The 24,870-nt window shown below is 38.6% G+C and overlaps 1 long non-coding RNA gene across 5 annotated transcripts in view; it reads left to right on the top strand.

The window, feature by feature from the left end:
- The first annotated feature begins 264 nt into the window (after nucleotides 1–264).
- LOC149691999 (uncharacterized) overlaps nucleotides 265–24,870 on the top strand; it is a 31,262-nt gene continuing 6,656 nt past the window's right edge. For 2 of the 5 annotated variants that reach the window (XR_016382584.1, XR_016382583.1), the window contains exons 1-4: nucleotides 265–3,118; nucleotides 5,788–6,189; nucleotides 19,306–19,778; nucleotides 19,842–24,036. This is a non-coding gene — a long non-coding RNA (uncharacterized LOC149691999). Of the gene's footprint in view, nucleotides 3,119–5,787; nucleotides 7,153–19,305; nucleotides 19,779–19,841; nucleotides 24,037–24,870 lie in introns of those variants that run through there. The other 3 variants (XR_016382582.1, XR_016382585.1, XR_016382581.1) reach the window with 3 other exon arrangements.

Below are 24,870 nucleotides of genomic sequence, written 5' to 3'. Positions count from 1 at the left end.
TTGACCCTTAGTGATTAAACACTCTTTTTGCTATAGAGTAGTTTAAAATAATATTTAAACACATTTTCATTACACAAATATTATGATTATCAAATACAAAGGCATCGGGATGCTGCTCCTGGAGCATTGGTGTTTGACCGTAAAACATCAATACAGGCTGAAAAAGGCAATGCTAATTTCCATAGCCCCTGTAAATTGTTTTAGCCGTAATACAGAGAAACCATTCATTTTTTCAATTTAATAAAAAAAAAGTTTGTAAATATGAAAAATAAAAAGAAATTGGCAAAGTACTCTTAATAAAATATTAATTTACGTAAAAAATTTCAACACCTGACTTTTAAATACCTATATAAACAATGAAGAGCTTAATATCATATCATTGTTTATACACCAGCAAAGTAAGCAAGATCAAAGTAAGCCGATACGGAGAAAGACACGCGATATCTAGTGGAGAAAGAGGGGGAAGATCTCTCTTTATAAAATATGCACCAAAGCAGGCACTTAGGGTAAACTGCTCTGGTGAAGCCAGCTCGCGCCCTATGCATAATTGAATAGGAGCAGTGTTGCCGGCCAAAAATCTATTAATCATTCAAACGGTAAACACGTAAGAGGTAAGAAAGGAGTAGAGCTAGCAGTGGTGGTGGTTGCTTTCCGCTTTCTCTTGGAATACAGTTTGCGGTCTCTCCTTATAAGATCTCTAGGGAATCGCGTTGATTCCAAAAGACGAGTTTTAAAGAAAGAGAGAAAGAGAGCATGTTGGTACAGTCGAGGAGATCAAGTTGAAATTAAACCGCGGGCGAAGTTAAACTCCCTCTTATCTCTTCCAAACCTAACTTAGAAATAAGCTGGAGCCTTACTTCGTACACATTGACGTTTCAACCTGATTCCAACTACATTTAGAGGATGCGAGAAGAACTGAATTTTTAAACGATATTTTAAAACGTCGCCTTTATAAATTAATTTAGCCTCAGAACTAAGCGGCTTTAAATCAATAGTAAAATGGCCCTTTTCGCTTCCGTCGGGGTAAGGGGAAGATGAGAGGGGGGGGGGTTGCTTAATTAGATTCTGACGCGGTTTTAATTATTTAAAAGAAGTACTACGAAATTGAAGAAGAGAGAACGCAACGTCGGCTTTTGTCTTGACGAAAACGGTGTTTAATTTTTAACGAAAAGAGTACATTCTGCATGGGGGGAACCTTAAAGTATTATTTTATTTATCCACAAGTTGGGAAAGCCGCTAGAGGTCTAACTCCGTCGCTTAATTAAGATTAAATTTTATTTGCATTTTTATTTTATTTATCTTTTTTTCCTTACCCGCTAATGACAAGCAGGAGCCTATGTAAATTTTTAACGAATTTCCTCCCTCCCCATATAAAAAAATAAGTAAATAAATAAATAATAAATTCGCACGCTTTGGCAAACAAAATACTGATTTCAATTAATTTAATATGCATGAAGCTAAAGGGTTTTTTAGATTAATATAAATTATACCTCAAGTATAAGTCATTTAAAATTTAAAAATAGTTATAAACTTTGACACTTTGCCGCTGCTTTGCCAAAATTTTAATATTAAGTATATCACAATCTCATTTACTTCTCTTTAAGTTATAATGAAGCCAAAAATAAAACGGTTAAGAGAAAAAGGGGGCCAAGATTATAAAAAGAAAATTATAATAAAGTCAAAAGAGAATGGCCGAGAGTAACCTGTTATTTGTCGATCCCTCTAGCTTTTCTATTACGACCAAAAAAGAAAAAAAGGTATGTCTTAACAAGAACTGACGGGTATTAGCGAATAAAAAAAAAAGAATCCTTATTGGTTGAGCATAAATTGCTTTTTTCCTTTGGATAAATACGGTCGTCAAATTAAAGTCAGGTCTAACGTGACACAAGCGAAAATTTCGCCCCTTATTGGATGGATACTCCACCCTATGATCGAAAACCTTTCCTTATACCGAACCTCTGCGCTAATCTTAAACATTAAGACAAAGTCAAAAGTACACCCAATCCCTTCCCCTCTTTTAACCGATAATGAAGGCTGTAAATAGTCGATGGAAATAGCTCGTGATAAATTTGTAGATTTTTTTTCCACCACCATCAAAATGGAGGCGATGAGGTTAAGCCCGGACCTATAATCAGGACCCGGAGTATAGTAAACTGAAGTTTTCTTATCAAATGAATGGATTTATTAATGAAGAATGATTACAAGTTTTCTACCAGCTACATAACTTCGGATTAAGAGGCTTTTTCGTCCCATAATCGGTCTTATGCAAAATTCTATTTTAACACCGAGTTCTGGCCGTAATCAGAGCGATCGGAACAAGATTTTTTTTTCTTTCTTAGGCGTATATAACCCTCTCAGGACGTATTCCCCTTATCCCGCCGGTCTCACTCCTTACCCCAAGGTGGTTATTATTTGCCTTTGTCAAATGCGACCCCGGAGGGTTAAAAAAGAGAAAGAGAGAAGCGTGGATAAAAAAGCCTAACCCCCATATCTAAAACCCTAAAGAAGGTTCCAATTGAGGAACTAAGCGAAAGAGAAGGCGGAAAAGAGGATTAATCTACACCATCCGTAAAAGAAAGAGCCTAATACATTGTTCGCGTCGATTCTGGTAAGAGTCTGGTCTAACCTATCCTTTATAGCGGGGCGAGGCTGATCCGTTTTTGCTTTTTTTTAGACTTATACCCAGGCCAACCCATATATAGCAGGCGTGGGATCTCTCTAGAGAATACTATATAGCTCTTCTTCTTATTCTTGTTCTCCGTCGGCCATTGTTATGCTAGGGCGTTTGGGACGCCATCTATTAGACAATCCTGAAAATGATTCATTATCAAATATGTTCAGCCTCCTCTTCAGACTCGGATAGAAGAAGAATAAGGAGAAGAAGAAAAAGTACGAGGAGGGTGGGGATAAAGAGGATAGAAAAAAAGCAAGACTAAGGAAAAATTACTTTACCCTAAAGAAAAGAACACCCTCTTAGGAGAAAAGAGGATGGTGCGCGATGGAGAAAAAAAGAAAAAATTGGGAGATAAAAACGATCCCTATGCTGGGTTGCTTCGCAAGGGAGAGAGAGAGCTATGGAGTAGAGGGATGGAAAGGTTTATCAGCCCTGGAAGAAAGTGTAAGAAATAGAAGAATTGAATTCTCTCGCGAATATTTATGTATCGTTATCTTTAAATAAGGCATGCAGGGATAGATTTAATTTTAGAAGTAGGAATGGAGAACAGAGTAATGTGGGCGCGCGTCAAAGTTCCGGACCCCCTTCAACGGGACGGAGGGGTATGAAAAAAGAGGCGGGTCATAGCGACAGAGGTAAAAAGGAACTGCATATTTTTCGCCGTCCCCGTCAGCAACGTCATCAAAACGTAGTTTAAGTGAGCCAATAAGATAATTTAAACTTCTCGCTACGTGTTGGAGGGAGGGGCTCTATACTGGGCTATGAGTCGGACTAAAGTTAATACTAACCGTTCTCCATTCCTACTTCTAAAATTAAATCTATCCATAAAGGTAAAGAGTACATGACGGTTGCCCGTGAGATATGACAATCGCTATAGCGGGATTATGTAATGAAAGTAGTTGTTTAACCCAATATTCACAGAAATATTCCGTCAGTTCACGAGAAAACTAGAGGTGAAGGGTGCGCAAAATTGGAGGGTGAGCCCCTTGTCGCGTTCTTCTAATAGATGACCTTAATTAAGAACAGGGGGTAAGGAAAGGGGTAACGGAGCTAGCTAGAGTGAAAGAAGGGGAGGGAGGGGGGAAAAAGAGCCAAGGCTTAAGAGTTTCTTTCTTCCACGTAAAAGAGGGGAGAAGACGAATATTCACGGCGCGCGCGGGTATTTTCTCTTTAATTACAGTAGAATTAGCATAGTCTCGAGGGGTTTTAGAACAGTCCCTTGCCCTCGCTAACCCGTATCCCAAAAACCCTAAATTCTAACTCTTCCACCGTCGTCCCGTAGCGTATACTGCAGCAGCTCCAGTAAAGGATTACTTTTAAATACGTCGATGTGGTTAGAAGTTGAGCGCCATGATTTAGTGAGGCAATTTCGAAAGAACAAGCTTGGACTTTAAGCGGTAATTTCGCGGATTAATCTACGCCAGGGTACTCTTACTTCTCTTCTTTTCCTCCTTCCTCTCCTCTCCTCTCACTCCTAGCCCCGAAATTATTGACTTAGGCCTATCTACAGGGATTTAGAGCGAATAAAATTGAATGGGGATATTGGGGAACGCCAATTAAAAATGGTCGATAATTATTTCCAATTATTTCTTACGAAAAAAAGAAAAGAGTAAGATTCTTAATTTTGCCCCTTTATTAAATTTTAATCACGGCGTCTTTAAAGAAGATTAATGTTTGAAACGGTCGCTAAAATTGATGAAATTTCTGACTCAGAGCCCTTAATTGTAGAGGTGCAAATAAGGTATAAGAAAACTGATATGAAGGTATATAAAGCCGATAAGTGTTTCTAATTACAAAAAAAAGAACTAAATTCATTAAAATTTCCATCAAACTTATAATGGAGGATGATATAGTTAAATTTTTAATGGTTCCTTTGCTTTAACACGCTCGTAAATAATAAGAACCTAAATTAAAAATATATAAAATGAAGGTTTTAATTTTTCTTTTGTTTTATCGAAGGTAATTGGTACGTTTATATAAAATCGGGTACAGAAAAAAAAAACTCAAAACCGTTTTTTTTTTTCATACCATGGCAAACAATACTCGGCTTCGGGAAAGGAGTGAGAAAAAAAACCTCCGAACGAAATTAGGCTCATTTGAATTTCATTAATTTCTAGCAGGCAAAAATGTCATTGATTAAGGTGGCTGTAAAAAAAAGGTTTTTCGGCTAAAAGCTACGGATGGATGCGATGAAGGGAAAGACGGGGAGGTCCAGCCAGTACTTAGGAAAAGAAAATTTTTGCTCGGGTGTAGATTAGAGGCCAAACTAACGATACTTTTATGAAGGCAAAGATGAATTAGGGTGTGGAAAGGAAAAGCTGGAAGCCCGATAAGGATGGGTTCGCCAGAAATAGTGGAAAGGCAAAAGAGTACGTACGTAGCACTCGGAGAAGCTTTAGCAATCAACCCCCCACCTCCTCGATCCCTAACTTCCAAGCTCCGGACACAAAACTCTTTAATTAGCGAAAGAACGTCCACCCACACACCCAAGGCCTAGCTAGCAGCTCTTTCAAAATAGAGCTGGCGTTCTTCGACGCGAATCTGATAAAAGTCCGTAAATTTTCGCCTTTTTAATTCGAGAGGTTGGGACATTTGAAAGGCGAAGTAAAAAAAATGCTCTTCGGGCGTGGATTAAGCCATCTCAGTCTTTAATTTAAGAATAATCCATTAAAATGCTACAGATATTAAACTTAACGATCGCGTCGTCGGATTGAAAGGGTTCAGAGATTCTCGGGATTATTAAAGAAAGAGTTATGGTTAGTTTAGAAATAGAAAAAAATGGGCGGTGTTTGTATGCAAAAAAAGGTTTGGAAAGAGGTCGGACACGAAGATTGAATTGGTATTACTACTTTCAACAGCTAATACGCTTCCCTTCAACATAATGAAAACACAGGATTAAGGAAAATTAAATCTCCGGAGATTCCTTAATTCTAGAAATTAATTAAAATCTTCAAAATTTCCCATTAAATTTATTTTTATTTTAAGGCTTCAATTTTCACTTTTACTAAAATTAGTAAAAATTTCCAAACCCAATTAAATTAAGGATTAAAAATAAATAAATATAACGATTTTTCTAAATTTTCTTTCCGATTCATCTTTTCCCGCAAAATTAGGTTTCATCCAGGAAATGTCGATACGTAAAAAGGGATCAAAGGTCGACGAAAGATGAAGCTAAACAAGAGCCAATTAGGGAAACACGAGGCGGGAAAAGGAAGGGAGAGTTATAACGGAAAATAGTTTAAAGCCTTTAGCGATATTTCTGCCCATAAATTTCGACCCTTATCGCTTTTGCGTGTAACTCCGGGAAAAATAAACCTGATAGAGAGTAAGAGAGAAAGAGGAAGAAGAGGTTATGGAGAACTAAATGTAAAAGGCCACGCGGTGCGGTGGAACTCCCCAAACCCGATTGGCCTTTTAAAGTTCCTTTTATTTACTAGGGAATTTGAATATCATCGAAGCGCTAGACTACAACCAACGAACGAGAGAGACAGACCATGAATTTACTTAAATATCTCGTAAGTATTGTACTTAAAATAACAGGAAAGTTTAGAGGTGACACCTTGAATTGCTAGTGTGACTAGACGAAACTCATAGCCTTTATGGTCCAAGTGTCGCGAACTTTAGTTCATAATTACAGATAAATATTACACAGTACAATATTATACAATCACACAATTTCCTGATAATACCATGGGTTCTTGTCACTGGTTACAAACTGGAGCTTGTCATGAAGTGACGTAGGTCATAGATTCGAGGTAAAGCGACGACGCCTGGTGAGGCGCTGTCAAAGGCTTAGTACAGACTAAATAGGAAGAAGGACTACAAAAAACGAGGGTAGTCATCTAGCTCTCAGTAAGTCTCTAGCATTACGAAGTATAGGTAGTGTCATAGTTCTGGAACAAATCTTAAAAAGCTAGGTATGTTCTAAATTAATAATGCTATTACAAAATGGTAAAAGCAAAATATTCATAGGCGAGCTAGACCAATTTATTCTTGTTATTCCGTGGAGACCCAATATTATTCGTTAGTTAGAAAAGCTCGTCCGAGTCAGATAGGAGAGGAGAATTGGATAAGAGAACGATAGTTCTACGGTTCTACCGCTATACAACACACGCATACGTATAAGAGTTTAGAGAACTCGGTGGGGAGTATTTAGACCCGGGTCGTTCCATGACCGAAAGAGCATTTATTTAAACTGGAGTAGAAAGGGTCAGTTTTATACCTATACATCTCCCCGCATGCACCGTCTCGCAGCCTCCGCTTTATTGGTAATTACAAATCAGAGCAACTTGTAATACAATAGAAGAGCAGCCAGAGATGTGGCTAGCGGGAAGGAGAAATAGGCTTAGAAAAGAACAGGGAGAGAGAAGAGACGGGGTCCGGAAAGGTTCGGAATTTAAATCCCCGGCAGTTCATTCCGGCGTGCACGTGAAAGAGTTAAAATTAAATCTGAGAAGTGGGATGAGTAGTACAAAGAGGTAAACTATATCCCACGTTCTTCTTGTTTTCCTTACCGTATTTCGGGGAAATAAGGTATATCTCTTTCTACCATATATATGCTTACGCAAGGAGGAGGGAAGTCTTCTCTCTTTCACGCTCGCTCGCAGCCTAAAGTCCCATTCACATTATTTACGCTCATTGTTTTCGGTTTTGGTCTGGACATAAATAGCCGTTTCCAATAGTTACTTGATACCGTTTTTAGAAATCTCAATAATTTCTATTATAAGTTATTAGTATCACCAGCAACGGTCCCTCTTACGATCATTTTGACAAAATAACAACTGCTTTACTAGCAAATAAACCTTCATTAATATATTTCATTGAGTGTCATACTTGTTGAATTTGTGGTTACTTTACAGTAACTTAACTATGAAAATTTAAGCTTAACTATGAAAATTTAAGCTAAGTCTTAAGTAAAGCGGTTTGGGTTCAGCTTCAGTTATCAGTCCGAATCAATCAGTCACGCGCCTGTAGAAACGTTTTACCCGCGGCACATAAATGTCCAAAGTGAAGTCACCATGATGACTGAAACAATATTTATCGCTTTTCAAAACAAGAAAGATTTTGCGAACTGTGTTGGAAATGGATGTACGGAATAACAACTCACCGTGAGAAGGAGACTTAATTCAATATGCTTGGGGTTTCTGCATGTTATAGTTGTTGTAGGCGGCGAAAAGAGACTATTAAAGATAGTCTAATCCTTTCCGTGGCCCCTTACCCTCTGGGTTTTGAAAATTCGTAAGGGCCAAGGTATGCCTTTGCCTTAGGGGAATTATGGCGATATTTAAATTATCACAGACGACTCGGGAGTTTTATATACGCTTCTCAAAAGTTATATTCGCGCCGTACCGACGACGCTTATTTTAAAATGGGAAATTGAAAATTTAACGCGAAAGGCGAAAATTTTTAAAGCCGAGGTGTTATTTCTCATCGAAAAATAAGAAAAGGTCGGCGTCGTTTAATTACTAAACTATTAAGAAGCTAGACGCCTTTTTAATAACGAAATTTTCAACGCTTAAATATGTAACAGTCTAAGATTTCGAAAGATTGTAAAGTTTTACTTGAAACCCAGGCTCTTTATCGCGTTATTAATACGGTTAATAAAATTACAGACCTGCATGGTGGTATAAAGCGTTACTTTGAAAACTTACCTATTGCTTGTTAAATAAAGTTATATTTTAAATTTTAAAGTTATTTAATATTTCTAATAATGAAATTTGCGTACTTTCATTGATAATATTATGAAAGCTTGGAGGAATATTTATGGGGACCGTTAAATATTATACATAAAAGGTACTTTGAATATAAGTATAGATTATTTCTTAAGGAGAAATTTAGATTTAAAAATTATGAATTGTTGTGGTGCTAAAAATGCGTCCAGAATTCACTACTGAATGTGGAAACCTTACAGTACATGGGTAAAAAGTGTCAAAGGTTTAGAAATATTGGAAATTCAGCGAAAAAGCGTCCGAACATGTACCTAGTTATATTTAACTCTTAAACTCTCTGAGAATGAACCCAACTAATGCGAGTATTTATGATATCTTCTCATAAAACTGGTGCAGAGCGTTAAATTCTGGGGTCTAAAGAGATACCATAAAGGATGGTAGATTATGAAGAAGAGATAGAGAGGGAGCGAGATTGTGGCGTAAAAACGCGAATGTAGGTGATTCTCTCGATTCTGTTGGCGCCATTGTTCCCGGAAAGAAGTCGGAATTAAAAGGAGCTAAAGTGACAAGTTGCCAGCAGCGAAACCTACATCCCCATCCCACTCGTCATTGCCACATATTTCTGGCTTTTTTCCCCATCCTCCCCCGCTTTTAAAAAGGTGGAAGGACCGGCGTGAAAACTCAGGGCCTGCAAAAATCCTTTTGTGTCGGGCAAGCGTACGTAATTCGCTTCGCAATGCTATCGAGCGAACTGGGAAGCGATAGCGCGCGGGCAACTTCGGACGTTTCCTAAAGCCGACTAGCTCTTTTCCATCTCCATACACCTCCCTCCTCCTTCTCCTTTTCCGTTGTCTCTTTTGTACCCGGCGTGGCCTTTATCGCAAACACGGCTAGATAAATGATTCAGACTTTCCGCTTTTCTAGCTCAACATCATCAAGATATACGCGTTGCCCTATTATAAGGGGTCTAAAAAAGAAAAAAAGAAGAAAAGGATCGGAGCGAGCGCAAAAAAAGACGCCGCTTCTCTCCTCTTCCTATATAGTCGTCTTTAACCCTGGTGGATACGGGCTATAAGGCATTCAAGAGGAGAAACTTCGATCAACTCTCGCGGGCACCGTGTTCTAGAAGAACGTACCCAAACTGTAGTCCTTATTCCCCCAAAGGGATGGTGACGGCGACAAAAAATAATACATTTCCCCTATATACTACAGGTATAAAGCCACATTTGTTTCAACAGCACGAGAAACCTCGGAGAAATCGCGGATTTAGGTCTTCGATGCAATAAAAAAAATTAAATATTAAGTTTAAGTTGTTGTGAATCCCAAAATTTATTCACAGGGGATATTAGGGGAAATCAAAATTTGCTCCAGACGCGTACGAATAATGCAAATAATAAAAGTTACGTCTCAAACTAAAGAAAAAGAAACGCAACATTTTATCTTCATCCTCTCTTGAACCTCTCTCTCTCTCTCTCTACCAAACAGAAATCTAGGTACGGCGAGGGGGGGGGAGTAGAGAAAGGAGTAGGAAACGTTCGATAAAATTGGATTTGAATTAAAGCACGGTTGGATCAATACTGCATGGCTGACTATTCCGAATTTCGCCTTCCTTTTCTTTTCTCTTTCAGTATAAACGAAAAGAGTCGAAAGTCTAAAATGCCTTCCCCATGCAGCAGCCAAAGGACAGTTATTCTTCAATGTATGTTTTTTCTTCTTTCTTTTATTCGAATGGGTCCTTCCCATACATCAGACGTTTTTAACTCGTCACGAGGAAGAAGGATGGATGTTGTACGCATCTTAGAGCTCGGATCGCGCTCCAATGACTCTAGATGGACGGGTTAGACAGTGCGCATATATACTGGGTGTATAATCGAGAAAAAATAACGGAGGCTTATGTTTTTAATCGGTGAGCGATTGCCTCGAATCTAAAAAGAATTGGCAGGGGGTGAAATCGAATTGGATCCTAAAAAGAATGAAGCTTCGATATCGGCTATATCATAAGTTTATTAGATATGTTCCATAAGTATAACACTACGCATACTTCGTTATGCTAGAGACTTACAGCTCGAGCTAGTACGAGAACGACAGAAGCGAGAACTGACTACACTCGGTTTATTTTGTAGTCCATCTTCCTATTTAGTCTGTACTAAGCCTTTGACAGCGCCTCACCAGGCTATGACGTTCCACCTACGTTACTTCATGACAAGCTCTCAGTAACCAGCGACAAACTTATGGAACATAATGCCAAGTATCGGTTAAAATTATATTTGCAAGGTGGTGGAAAGTGTTTTGTCGGTCACAACTCGCAAGTCGATCAAGTTAAGATAGATTTGGGTAATTTTCGTTATTAAACACGCTATAAATAAAATAATTCAATCCTTTTCAACTCAGTCAAATGGTACTTGCATATAAAACACGCGGATTGAAGAGTCTCTTAAATATTTAACCGTATTAAAATATACAGTAAGCTACTGCAAGAGTTCAAACTTGCGTAGGTAGCAGGGAGAAAGTACATGGTCTTTAGTTCCGCTCTCGCCTGGCGAATATAGTCGCGCTTATGATATAATATGGTAAAAGCCGACAACTAGGCGTGCATGACGAAGTAATAAGTCTAAATCTGGGTTCCATACGCTAGGCTAGTACAAGAAAGCTCTGGAAATAACACCAGGACTTTGAGGTCTACCGCCAGCACCATGCAGCGAGAAGAGTGAGAGTCGACTATAGCCGCATCCAGTTCCTACGTCTTATATATTCCAGGAATAGGTATTATTCTCACGGGTACTATAATCGGGGAAACCTTCTTCGGGCCCATGCAGCTTTCCCTTAAATCTGTTTGACAAAGTTTACCTGATTTCGAGAGGACCCAAGGGTTAACTCTCTAAACGATACGTATAAAGCTAGGGTCGTTAAGAAAGCTTGGTATATTCAGCCTTCGCGTTTCCCAGGCTAAGCTAAAACCAGGCGAATTATAGCTATCTCGATTCTTAGCTAGCAAGTGGTCACGTTCAACTTGAAATAAGTTTATAAGAAGTAAAAACTATAGTACCAAGAGATGAATACGGAGCAGGAAAAGAGATAGGAGAGAGTCTGTCAGAGCTCAAAGAAATGACGTGAACTTTGTTTAGTTTTTTGTACTACGTATCAGGTTCCAAAATAATGTTAGAGTTTTTTTACGTTACATATGAGAAAAACTTCGCTAACCTCGTCAAAATCTGCCATTGTCGATTGCTATTCAAACAACAGAACTATCGCGTTTAAGTTTGGGTTACGTTGCTAACTTTGGCTGAAATGCAGTACGAAACAGAATTTCCCTCGATATAAATAAAGACCGTTTCGCATTCGCTCGTCTCCTTACGTCCGTTTCTTCTTTCTATAGTTGCCGTTTTAACTCATTTATACAAAAAGGAATTCTACTCTAGGAACTCGACTTCGTTAAGTAACAGTCGTTAAGGATAGACAGACATGAGAAAGAGAAAAGACACGCACCGGGCGGCGAGATGAGCGAGGGATAAAAAAAAAAAAACGAAAAACGAGACCGAAAAAGTTCAACTCGCGCGTCTGAAGCGGGAATAAAAAAGATTGTATCGTTTCTAAAAAGGTTGCCAAGGTAAACGGGTCGGGGATCTTATAAAAACTACCTGCATGGAGGTTTAACGAGCGTTTCACGTGAAATAGACAAGGAAAATTCACCAAGTAGCTACCTATAGCTACCACGCGTTCGGGGTAACTTTACAGAGATCACGAGGTCACTTTTATCATTCCTAATCGTACATTATATTTGTAATTGCGCAGTCACAGAAATATAAGGCTATACTCATTCGCTGGACAGAATCCAGACTTTCAGGATCCAAGGAAACTTTCTTTTCTATCACGACGACGTCGTCTATTATCCAATAATTTAATTTTCTACTTCAATAGGTAAAAGCGTTTATCAGCTTTGATCGAATTTGTAGGAGATTTTCGCGGCCCCAAAAGTTTCGAACTGTCCAAAAATCGCGACTTTCATTAGGGTTAATTCGACCAAACGAGAGATAAATGATTAAAAGGCTTCCCAAAAAGAAGCTCACGGTGTCATTTAGAAATGACGAGCTATATATTTTACTTTAGACCTGTGACCCTTTGTCCAAACTACCCTGACCATCAGCTCCGACCCTCCGCACTACTAAACTTTTGAAATCTACTATAACAACAAGGATATAGTTTAATAACACCACCTAGAAGAGCGCGGCGTAGGAGTCGGGCTTAAAACGGTGATGGTGATGGTGGTGGTGATGGTGGTGGTACTGGGATTCCTTTACAAACGAGGTGCCATCTCGATGGCGACGGCTCCGTGATCAACGAGCTCGAAAAGCGGAAAAATTCGAGACAAAATACTCCGGCAAAAGTTCAACAGCGAGAAAGAGAGAAAGCTAGAGAAGCTCGAGCCAAGAAGAAGAAGGCGAAGGCTATATTGCCTGCCGAGGAAGTAAAGAAGGAAGGATGGAAAAAGGCCGGAGTGGGCGTAGCGGGTGGGCAATCGGAGTAGAAAGGAGAACGGGCTCTAAGCGAGATTTATGCCAACGATCGTTTTCAAAATTCCCCTTATTAGGAAGTTAACGTATTACGGAAAAGAACCGAGTGTATGTGTGTATGAGCAGCTTGATATAAGGGATATATTTGCCGCTCGCTCGGCTACGCCGTTCATTCGTACGTTTCGTTTCGCTTCGCTTCTAGAGTGCTCTTTCATTAATCTTCGTCGAGCAAACTCTGTCCTCAACTTCTGTCCTTACAGAGAGAGGGTCTCCCGCTCTCTCGTTTTCTCCCAATGAAAAGAGACGCTCCTGGTACGGATTAAAAATGACAAAGAACGACAAATTCGGACGGGGACGAAAAACAAGAAATAAAACAGTCGGTCCGGCCTTAACTGATTGTTTCGCAGTCTCGAGCAGCGCGGCTATATATACGATTACGACGACGACGACGGACCCCGCCCCGTCCCTTCGGACCCGATTAAAAAAATGGACAAGGGGTCCCTCTCGTGACCATCAACCCAGATTATCGTCTCTTTTCAGCCTACGTTTTATTATTATTAATAAGACGAAACCCTTCGTTCAAGGCTTCACCGGTCCTGAAGTATAAACGCGTGCTATGTCATTGTCTCCGTTGTCTGTCTGAACAAAACTGGATACGGTGACCCATACCATAAATGTACATAGTTTATTTCCCCCAACGGCAATGTATTAATAAAAGAGAAATTTTGTATAAAGTTAATTATTTAGGAAGTATACCAGTACAGTATTCTAGCACCGGACAAGTATATATAAGAAACTTCTGGAAGATCGGTTTTCAAGAGAAAGACTGAGTTCAGAGCTCGATACTCGAGAAAAGTATAAGGATCTCGTAAAGGGAAAGCAAAAATGAGATTAAGAGGGTGGTACACTACCTAAGTCTCTTCTATCAAAAGTTGAAGACAATTAACGCCTCTTATTATATGGTTGGGAGAAGACGAAGGAGTCTTTGGCCGAATTGAGAAGACGCCAGCGCGAAATCCAATCAGCCCGGCTCGCCTCTCTCTCTCTCTCTCTCTCTCTCTCTCTCTCTCTCTCTCTCTCTCTCTCTCTCTCTCTCTCTCTCGCTCTTCGTTTTGCCGCTAATAACCCGTTTCCCTTTTAAGGTTACCGGACTTATTGTCTCGAGAAAAGTATAGAAGACGAAGGAAGAAAGTGTAGCTATAGGCCAAACCTATAAGGAAATGGCGGGAAGGAAAGGAAAAGGTCGATTGATAGAAGCGGACCAACTATAGAGGCTGGCAATTTGGCACGGTGAATAATGGGTAGCGCGCTGCTCTTTGACACGCTAGAACTGCTGTCAGGCTTGGCTTGTCGCGGGTGAGAACCAACGGCCGACTTTAAGGAGAACCTATAGAAGTCTAGAGCTAGAGAAAAGGCGAACCAGTCTCTTCCGCGTCAAAACACACTCGCAGTCCTGCAGGCCAGGCTGCCCTATAGCTATTGCTGCTTCCTTCTCAAACCCCCAGGATTTCTCTTACTTTGCACGAGCGGGGTTAGTTCGCACCCGCCTTCCTAGGGCTTTCATCAAGTACCCTCTTAATAAACTAAGCTAATTTACAACGGAACTCCGGTATTTCCAACTTCAAACGATCTACTCAGTATAGTCAGGCTCCTAATTTCAAGATTTAATCTAAGAGGAGTGTTTTAGAGCAATCCTGGGGTGGAGTTTGAAAGAAGGATTGTAGTACACGTGCGAACGAAACAGAGGTACATGATTATTTCTTTCGGGTGCAGCTATAGGATTCCGCTCTGTGGTGCATGTGTTTGGACTCAGAAAAGGTTTCACCGTCCGTAACGTTTCTGCCCTACATAAGTTTTCAAAATGGAACTCGGCGCTATACCAGGGAGGATGTTTTGTCACTAACTCTGTACTCACTCACAAAACACGTCATACACACATACCGTCTATCCCCCCCCCCCAAAAAAAGGACCATGTATCCTTTCCTTCAGTCTTTGCGAGAAGTCAGAATGAGAGTGTAATCACAGAGGAGAGAAAAAACAAAACCCGCCTAAAAGTTAAAAAAGCGAATCGGCGATTTCGAAACGCGCTTGTCGCTAACCCCTCAAAGTCTTCGAATAAAAAAAAACCTTGGTCTTTTTCGATCCTCATTCATTCGAAAACGAGGCTTCACTCGTATTAACTACAGATCCATCAGCGCCACTTGGACTAACGCGAAATCTAAGACTTAAACCAAACTAAAATCTTTACCTCCCGTCTTCAACTTGGTTTTTCCGTACAAAAAAGCCTTTAAGTTTTTTTTTCTTTTTCTTTGCACCTAGTGAGAGGCTGCAATCTATAAGGAGAAATTTTAGATAAAAAAGGAACCATTAGCGATCCGGAACCAACCGGACTTCCATTAACAATTTTAAAGACAAAGAGACGTAGCTATATAGTTCTTCTTTTCTTTATTATTTACTAACGGTCAACTTGACTTTAGTACCTTATCCCTTAGTCCCTTCTCATTCTTTACGCTTTTAAAGAAAGAGGCTTATATCCAGCACTCTTCTTTTTCAAAACGTTCTACGTAGAACGATTAAAACATTGGATCCAAATCATCAAAAGAACAAATGTTTGGCTGAATTTTCTCGATAAACGAGTAAGAAAGTAAAATGTACTAGCATATTTTAACTAAATTAACACCTCTGCTTTTTGAGATATGGTAAACTCAGGTAATTGTAGAGATACTGCGATATCTAGAGTTTGGTGAAGTATACCTTTTGAAGTTTCGTCCTTAGAAAAATAGATACGTTTGAAGCTCAAACCTTGAAGTTTCATATTTGAGCGATATCCTCTAAGCAAATGATCCTCGCTATTTGTTATCTATCTTATCTTTAACCAGTTTATGTCCATTTTTGACACAAAAAGCCTCTACTTTTTTTGGCGTAACAATATATTTTGCCTTTAGATAGTGACGGAGTAAAACAAAGAATATTCTACGTTCAAATCCGTGTATTAACAATCGTAGGATCAATTTCTACCTCTCACGATCCCTTCGAATCCTACGGTCAGGGATGAAGTATAGAGGATGGACGAGATGCGAAGGAGGAATGGTAGGAGCTCTCTAAGCTGAGGCATTGTGCGCGATTACAATTGGAAAAGTTGGCTCGATTCGGATTTTTATATATTAGGTGCCAGTTGAGAACGGGTAGGGATGAAGGAGGTGAGAAGAAGGAAAGGCTGAAAAAAAGGGGGAATAGAAAAAGAAATAGAAGAGACCAGAAATTGAAACGAAAAAGCGTATATCTTCGAAATTGAGGGGAAACCCCTAAAGATTTCCTAGCTATTTCCGTTTATTTTTTTATTTTTCCCCCTCACTCTTTTCTCCGACCCAACTCGCTTCTTTTCTATTCAGTTTGAAATAAACTTTTCTATTTGCTGATAGAATTAATCTCGCCTTTCCTAAAAAATCCAGTTTATCGAAAGAAAAAATAAGAAATAAGGCCTTTCCTTAAAAAATAACAATATCGATTTGTTCCTCCATTGTTTATCTATATTTGCTACACCCCCGAATCATTTCATAACCAATAACAAACCAAGGGCATACGTATGTTAAGTTTCTGCAAACTGATTTAAAAAAGAGAAGACTATGTTATGTTCCAGATTATAATTTTTACACATCATTTGCTGTACACGGAATTTGATCTCATTAAAACAAGTGATGGAAGACAGCGGAGTGATAAACAATATAAACGATCCCTAGATAATAGTAGGTATAAAAGTAGTTTTGCATTACGGAGGTGGGGATAGGAGCTTTTGGATCTAGAGAAATCCAAAAAGAAGATAAAAAAGAGAAGTATTGTGATGGTAATTTCTTGGTCCAAATCTTAAATAACGAATCGAAACTCGAAGAAAGCGTGAGAGAGAGGGGATCGAGAAAACGGTAATAGTCCCCCTGTTGGAAAATAAAAGAAACTCTGAAACGAAATAGCTTTAGTCGCGCTGGATGGCGATCGAGAGAAACTCTACGAATGGGGTAAGAGGATCCGATTTCTTTACGAGCGTTGAGGGACCGCGAGACGAAGAAGAAAGAGAAAGGGAAGCCAAGGATTGTAAAAGACGTCGGAGCGACTAACAAAGCGAACTTTTCCACGCTCTATATATCCGAATCCCGATTGGAACCTTCGAAGAATGTAAGAACTCCGAGTCGAGGCGATTAATCAGCGAGCGCCGCGCCAACCAACTATACCATTCAAACCCCTCAAACAGAAGGAGAAAAGTTTCCCTTTTAACTCAAGTTCTTACCACATTCCCAAAATATTTGTTTGTTACACTATAATATCCAGGATAAGTATATTGAAAAATGAAAATAAATGAATAAGCCTTATTCACTTCAAGACTGTGATGGTTTCTTTGAGTCAGTTTTAATAAGTTGATATTCGTTTTTCCAAAAGATGCAATATGCCTTGACACTCTTGTTGATACTATTTTTTGGGAATCTACGCAAGCGAGGCTATACGGTTTCACGCGCTCGCTTTTATGCTCGGCTATCTTCTCCTTTCCGCGACGCAATTCCTACGTGTTCTACTTCTTTCACAATCACGCAGTCACACTCTCTCCGGCAACCATCAAATCACTCTTCAACGAGATAAAGAGACTCCATTAAGTGAACATTTTAAGAAAAGGAATTCGGCTCCCGGTCTCCCGTACACGCCGCTCGTATAATAAGAAAAGGGCGGGAGAGAAAATAGGCTTAGGATATACCATTTCTTTTGTTTGTTTGTCTTGGATGCGGTATTAGCATCTCGTCCACACTGATGGAGGAAAACTAATTCCGCAGATGGTTGTTCCTATTATTTACCAGTTAGTTCCGCCTTTCAATGCTTTGAGATTCAGAGAGAATGGATTAATTAACCAGCTATCATTCACGAGTTAAATAGGTCAGATTAATTCCAAACTATAGCCGTCAAAATTAACCAAGGCTTACACCTTAAGTCTGAGAGAATTAACACGGATTATAATTTTGTAATGGGTGACATAAACTACTTTTAACAGCTGTTTAACAATACTATTCTGTGTAAATCGAAAGAAACCTTTTCAAACATGACTTAAACTGTTCCGAATCGCTTCAAAAATGACGATGTCACAAACTAACAGAGAAAGGCATTGATTGACATTTTTACGCTAGAAATGAGTAAGAACCAACATAATATTTTGAAAGGTTTGTGGATGCATGGGTAATTGCAATCTTCGAAGGTTCTTAAGTACAGACATTTACTCAACAATCGCATCCCTTTTAAGATTGAAAGACAAGAACACGGTTAAAAGAAATTCGCGGAAACTCTGCCAATTTACAGGCGTACAATTGTATTTTGCTAAGTCATCCCTTGTGCACAACGAAGCGACAATCAGAGTGAGGATTGCCTTGTTACGCTTAAAGCGAAAAAGAGCGGTATAGACGCGCTAGGTTTAATGTTGAACAGCGCGTAGCTAATGGGCATGTTGCATGTATCGACGTTATTATTAATACATTGTGTAAAAACACTAACCCTTAACCTACTTCCATATCTTATTAAGCCTAAAACAAATCCAGGGTTAGGCCTAAACTCCAAGATTATCAAAGACGATAAGAATTCAGTGGAAACGTGGGTGGGTAAATTATTGCAACTCTCGCCCAGTAATACAAAGGTGTTTATTGTTAAAGCACAGTTGGCATCAAAAGCCTTCCTGATTTTTATCATTTTGATTTTAGTACATCTTCTCTTACTTATTTTTTAAGATGTTTTTCTTACTCCCGGTTTCTCCGCTCGACTTTAAGAATAAAGCTTTATAATTTTAGCCTAACCGAGAATTACTTCAAGTGTTAAAGTTCGGCTGATGCGGTTTTTATATCACGAACAAACTCGATTAGTTTAATTTTGATGTACAGAGAAAATTTTGAAAGAAGTTGAGAAATTAGTTCCTTGATTAGTGGCGTTACGGATTTAAAGGACTGTAATTGTATTTCGGCAAGCATAAATAGCGAAGGCACCTTTTTGACTAATGATTGTTAAAATTTATTTGGCAAAATAACCGGAAAAAAGTTGGCTCTGGTTAATTAGTTTTGGGGAAATTTAATTAATGAATTAACTGAAAAGAAGAAGTATTTAAATTTATATTATGTATACCGAGGAGATAATTATTCTTAGATCACCTTAAGTGTTACGTGTAATCATTTTAGCACTTGAGGTAGAGTTGCAATTAACAAAAATTGCAAAAGAAAATGGGGGTTTGTTATAATTTTAATTTTTAAATAAACTCGTTTCTTAGTATCTATCCCCAAAACCAGTTTAAAAATACATTTTAACGCGTTTTAATACTTCTTTAATTTTGTACAAACCGCAAATCTGGCAAAACGTGTCAAGAGAGGGAAGATTAAGAAAATTAGAAAGTTGTCTCGTGAAATTCTTAACGTATTTAAACTGTTTCTTGTAGAAAAAAAATACAGTACTCAAGTCGCTTAAAAGGTTAAGGCAGATGACTGAGCAACGTCAAGCGTCAAAAAATAAAAAAGCGTAAAAAGAGAAATTAAAAGAACAGAAACGATCCGAGGCTTAAGGATCCGAGGATTGTACAAGAACGAGCTGATGGAGGACGGGTTCTGGAGGCGCGGCGAAGGAAAAGGTGCGAATAAAGTATTTCCTTCTTTTTTAGAATTCGAGCGAACTCTCTAAACACAACCTGGTTCCGCGTGTTCCAAGTTCGGGCTTCCGAGATTCTCCAGTAAAAAAATAGAAATTTTATAAGCGACGGCATATAAGCAGCGTGTGTGTACTCTGCCAAAACGGATCCATCTTAGTCAGAACAGTTTCGTACAGAAAAAAAAACTCATCTAATAAGAGGCCAAATTGTTCGACAAGTAGTAAATCGTCACCCTCCGCGCGAAACTAATCCCGCTTTTCAGGAAGGTATAGAAAAATTGAAATGTTTTTGGAGAAAAACTAAATTCAAGGCCTTTTTCTTTACTCTAGCTATAATGCCAAATAGAAAGTTTCTTCGCAGTAAGGGTACAATTTGCTATAAGTTGGAATGCATTTTATTTGGAAACAGGCTATTTAAATCGTAGTATCAGTTATAAGATGCCAAGTTTCAGGTATTAGCGTATCCAAGTTCACCTGTGATCGGCAAATTTGTACAATTAGAAAACCACAAACACTTAATGTCTCTGACCCCCTACAAAGAAAGAAAAAGGATCACACACGATCCTTAAAACAATAAAAATGCAATTAAACAAGTCTAAACGACATCAGATAAATTTGAATCCCCAACAAACAAAAAAAGAAATACAATTTAAAAATAAAATAGCGGTGGAGGTAGAGAAAAAAACTAAGGGGTAAAGAGATCTAAATAAACACAGAAACAATAGAAAGGAGTATCGCCGCGGCAGCGAAAAGATAAGACCAATAAAAAGCCCGCAGCATTCTTCGCGAATCATTAGTCCAATTTAGTCAGATGGATAAAAACTGTAGTCCTGAGATGAATAGGTCTAGGGCCTTAGGTATATCTTGTTCTTGGGGCTGTCCCTGAAGATATAAATTCGACGGCAGACCTCTGCAAATTAGCTGGAACAAAGCTCCGAAATACGTAGAGCGCGGAAAACTATTTAGGAAAAATTGCATAATGCCAGAATGTGGCCAGCCGAAGATAGAACATCCCTACAAATAATGAATTGCCCGGAACGCATTATGATGCTTAACAGTTGGCGTGAAAAAGGAGGTGAAGGAGGAAAAAAAAGAAGAAGACGAGAGAAGAAGAAGCCAATGGATCGGACATTACACAATTATGTTTGCATTTTTTGAAGGATTCCGGAAATGAAATTAAGCTAATCCTTTGCAGAAATATTAGAACTAATTGTCTAATTCCTCTCCAGTTAAAACTGTAGACCATTTGGTGTAAAAGCTAGCTTCAGATCTACTACGGGATAACGACAAATTAATAAAAAGCAATAGTTGAATCTGATACAAAAATTTGAACATTTCAGTGTAAAGACGTAAACCGCAGTCAAGTACTGCAACTATTTCCCCACTGAGAAAAAGTTTAAAAATTCATAATTCCTCGGGATAGGAAGAGGATTTTGACAAATATCCGACGTCTCGTTTGAAGATGAATTCATGGATGATAAAGACACAACAGAGCCAACTATCCTCATAAGGAGAGAGACAACCCAAGAATCTTTACAACAAGAAGGAATGGTTTCGGAATTATTAACTAGCTTTAAAAGCATGGGGAGACGCGAGCGATGGGGTGAGGGGTCGAAATTCTCACCCATTTAACTAGTCTAAAAAGACGGAAGTGAATGCCTAAACTTAAAATAATACTTCTCTCATAGACGGCGTGTCTTTTCTTTTGAGTTAAAAGGGTGGAGCCCTCTCCAACTCCGTTCTTAACCGCGATAAAAACTCTCAGGGTGTATTCTTAGACTTTTCGAAAGATTGGTAGACGTCCAACCGTGTCTACGATGACGTAAATTGAATATCTAAGACTTGGAGGAATGGGTTAAGGGAAAGGGATGTGACCAAAATATTATATCGATATAAAAACTTAAAATTAACAAGTTTATAATAGCTGAACGCGGTTGTTGTTGCGGAGAAACGCTAAGAACGTGGACAGGAGTTTCGAGACAAATATCAAACACGACACTTGAAAGCAAGAACAGCTCGGTTATTTTAACATTAATGAAGGTGCGTTCAATAGGGATAGGTTAAAAGATGCTTTCCATAAACTGGCTAACATCCAAATTGAGATGCTCTATTTTTCCCTAGCTCTTCAGACGTCACGAAAATAAAAAAGGGTTAGATAAAAAACAAGTTTCATAACTTTTTAAATACTTCCAAGGTTAAAGTCAACCTTCAAGATTAAGCGCGAGTCCGAGAACATTTTTAAATATGGGATATTCGTTTAAAATCTTAGTTGTCATTACATCACATTCCTACTTCTCTAACACGAACATTATCGCTGAAGTCCCAGCCAACACAAACTTTCCCCATGCAGACTTACTTAGTTAAAAGCAACTCAAAACTATCAATTGAATGACAGCTTTAAAACAAAATATATAGTAGTAACTTTCAAGGTTTGAAACAACGTAGCTAACAATAAATATATAAAAACACTGTTCTTTTTGTTCTTTGAATAACTCTTCTAAAAAAAGATATGAAAAAAATGTTCGCCTAGCGTCGGGGAAAAAGGTTGAAAGTCACGAAAGATTAAAATGAATCAACTTCTTGTCGATCTCGCCAAGGAATAAGGGTCTAAGAGAAAAAATGGGGCGCAGTAATTTTTCCTTCTTACAGCTAGGGCGCGGATGATAAAACTAAGATGAAAAAGTACAAGATTAAAAAAAAATATTCTTTGATGATAAATGATTCTGGGCATAGTTTCGACTTCATTTCACGCAACATTAACGTCACGTATCGTAACGCGCAATTAATGAATATCATTTCTTCTTGGCCGTCTAAATCTACCTTACATTTTTTTATATAAATTTGACGCCTTCGAATTACATACTCTGTCCCTGTACGGATCTTTAAAATGACTAAGGATTATACGTAGAAGATTAATAACTTAGGGGCCTGTCAATCATTCGGGTTTCTTTTTATCCAAGCTCGATGCGCGCGGTGAATTTATTTCTAGACCGCTTTGGAATTAAATCTATAACCCCGAAGTGTAACTGTATTAAAGATCAACAAGCTGAGGAATTGTACAAGTAATAAGATACGTCGTAAGACTATAAGTATGGATTTAACCATAAGTTTATGTAAGATTTGTTCCATAAGTTTGTCACTGGTTACTAAGAGATTGTCATGAAGTGACGACACTGAAACGTAAGGCTTAGTACAGACTAAATAGGAAAAAGATGGACTTCAAAATTAACCGAGTGAAGTCAATTCTCGCTTGTCGTTCTCGAACTATAGCTCTTCGTAAGTCCATAGCATTGCGAATCACAGGTAGTGTCATACTTATGGAACATATCTCATAAACGTATGATTCCACGTATGAACTTGTAATCTCTTCTCGTAAAAACGATTCAAAATAAGTCCAAATCAAAACTAATCGTTGAAAGTTGTGAATTTTGTTTAAAAAACCTAAAGTTACATTTCACACCAATTCAAAAAAACAAAAACGTAACGTACAATGTACAACGAAGGCTTCTGATGATTATATACCCTATTTCCATCTATCTTACGAGGAGCCAAACGATCAACCGATATATTAGTCTTCTTAAAAAAGTAATCATTGTCAAAGAAAGAAAAGAAAGAAAGAAGGAAGGAGAGAGGAGAGAGAGAGAAGTTTTTAAAACTTATTATCATCGTTCACTTTAAGAGAAAAAGACGGTAGTGAGGGAGAGAAGGGATGGAAGAGATTTGAAGAAGTAGAATAAGAAAAGGGATTTTTCTTCCTCTTTATTTTTTCTTTTAAAAAAAGGGGGGAGGGAGAGAGAAGGGAGGCTGAAGAGCGAGGAACAATTGGAAGGAATCATTTCGAATCTCCCTCTTCTCATCCGATTCAGTCGAGCGAATAGATTTCGATTTCTCTTTAACCGTAATCTCGAAAATTCTCTCGGGATCCACCCAAAGACCTTATAGCCGCTAACACCAGCCTAGCTAGAATCCTACAGAGGTATACACGGGAAACTTCAGGACTCGCAGAAAGAGAGAAAAAGATTTTTGGAGCATTATCCGAGTAATCGGTTCCCAACGCGTCCGGGTCAAGTACTCGGACTATTTTTTCCTTTTTTTTTAGTTCTATTCCGACTCTCGTACACTTTCCAGTACCGTCCGCTAGCGTCGCTTCGGGCGATGTGATACAGAGGTGAAGGGTATAAAAAAATAAGACGAGGGGACGAAAAAAAGAAACAAAAAGATGACGTACGATTCCAGGGTCAATAGGTGAGAATGATAGCCCGGCTCAGGGAATAAACCGGAGATATTCCCCGCGTATAGCGCTGTAGAAGCCGACCCAGATAAGCATTTCTTTCTTTCTTTCTGTCTTTTTCGACCGTTACGCTACTTTATTTTCAACTGGCGTCACCCTACGGCCAATGATACCCTCCAGGTATAGTTCGTAATGCAAAGAGAATGAAGGTAATAGTAATAAATATGCTGGCAAACAAGACGAGGAAACCCATAACAATTAACCCCAAATGCAATCTGAGAAGATATGTAGAGAGTAAGTTTATAAGATAGTCTATTTAGTCTGCACTAAGCCTTTGACAGCGCCTCATCAGGGGTCGCTTTACAAGACCTACGTTACTTCATGACAAGCTCCAGTTTGTAACCAGTGAAAAACTCATGGAACATATCTTATGAACTTATGGTAGAGGTCATGTTCTTTTCCAATCACATTAAATTTGTTGGTGGAATAAAATAATTTCATACATAAACATTTTCAAATACATCAAAAATGCGCATTACCATTACACTATAAATTAAGGGCCTATGGCTAAAAGAGGCCAAAAACCAGTTCGGGTACCCATTGCTCCTACTACAATTTGATATCCGAACAAAAAACGCGAGTCACTGTTTTGCTGGTATGATGGGAACAAAACAATATATTCCACAGGGTGCCCTTTACGGTTAAGTAACGTAACGTCTCCGAAAACACGTTTCTAAATATCGAATTCGAATTGTCTAGGGAAAAATGTGGATTCGTAACCACGCTCTATAGCTAGCGGCTACGTTATACGTCATATCGAGAAAGGACTGGGCCTATTTATCAAAACGAATTTTTGAAACCTTTATGCCAATATATATATATATAGGGGATACTTCTTTACGAATCAGTTAACTCATTCTTAGCGAAATCGCCAAGCCATCAAAATTTTCGGCTTAACTAAGCTAGTTTCTGACGGGCCAAGACTTTGCATTACGCAAGATCATTCGACGTACAAATTGTAAGTTCAGGGGGAAAAGGAAATAACTCCAATAGAGTTGGGATTTTCAAACCGAGAATAAATGTCAAAGTTCATCTTACAATGAACTCAGTGTATGAAGAAGTTTGTTT

The sequence above is a fragment of the Phalangium opilio genome, unplaced genomic scaffold (genome assembly GCF_054372755.1).
Source record: "Phalangium opilio isolate 3A_F unplaced genomic scaffold, DU_Popi_V2 ptg000024l_1, whole genome shotgun sequence".
NCBI lineage: Eukaryota > Metazoa > Arthropoda > Arachnida > Opiliones > Phalangiidae > Phalangium > Phalangium opilio.
Note: the sequence above shows the minus strand (reverse complement) of the source record. Positions and strands in the feature narration are given on the sequence as shown.